Below are 550 nucleotides of genomic sequence, written 5' to 3' on the forward strand. Positions count from 1 at the left end.
CTCTTGCCCTGTAAAGTGCCTGAGAAAGAAATAGAGTATTGAATATCTTATTATTCAATATTAGTATTTAAAATTTATCTTTCAGAAATCACATTCAGAAAATAGCAGTATGTTACATGTAGAGTCTCCATGGAGGAAAATAAGATGTTTAAAGTCCTTATTGAGACAGAGTTTTCTGCTGACAAGTGATTAAGTCATTCCATCAAAAAGATTTCTTGGTCTTGGCTCTGGACATGATACCATAAAAAGCCAGTCACCTTATCTTCAAGGCTTTTTTTTCCCCTCTAGACTTGCACTGGAGCAGAACCTTGTCAACGCATGAGTTTACATCATTAGCACCGGTGTTTGGTTTCCTGAAACATAACAGAAGAGAGTGCTGTCAATGGGAGAACAGGGAACAAGGGGTGAAGGCAAAGGATGGCTTCTATATGATTTGCTGAAACGGAAATGCAAACAAGAAAAGAGCCACGTTACTCCACATGGCAAAACCACATGTTTGTGTTCCTGCCCAATCAACGGGTGATCATGTCTCTTTATTTATCCTTTTAGG

Source organism: Charadrius vociferus, unplaced genomic scaffold, assembly GCF_000708025.1.
Source record: "Charadrius vociferus isolate BGI_N301 unplaced genomic scaffold, ASM70802v2 scaffold183, whole genome shotgun sequence".
NCBI lineage: Eukaryota > Metazoa > Chordata > Aves > Charadriiformes > Charadriidae > Charadrius > Charadrius vociferus.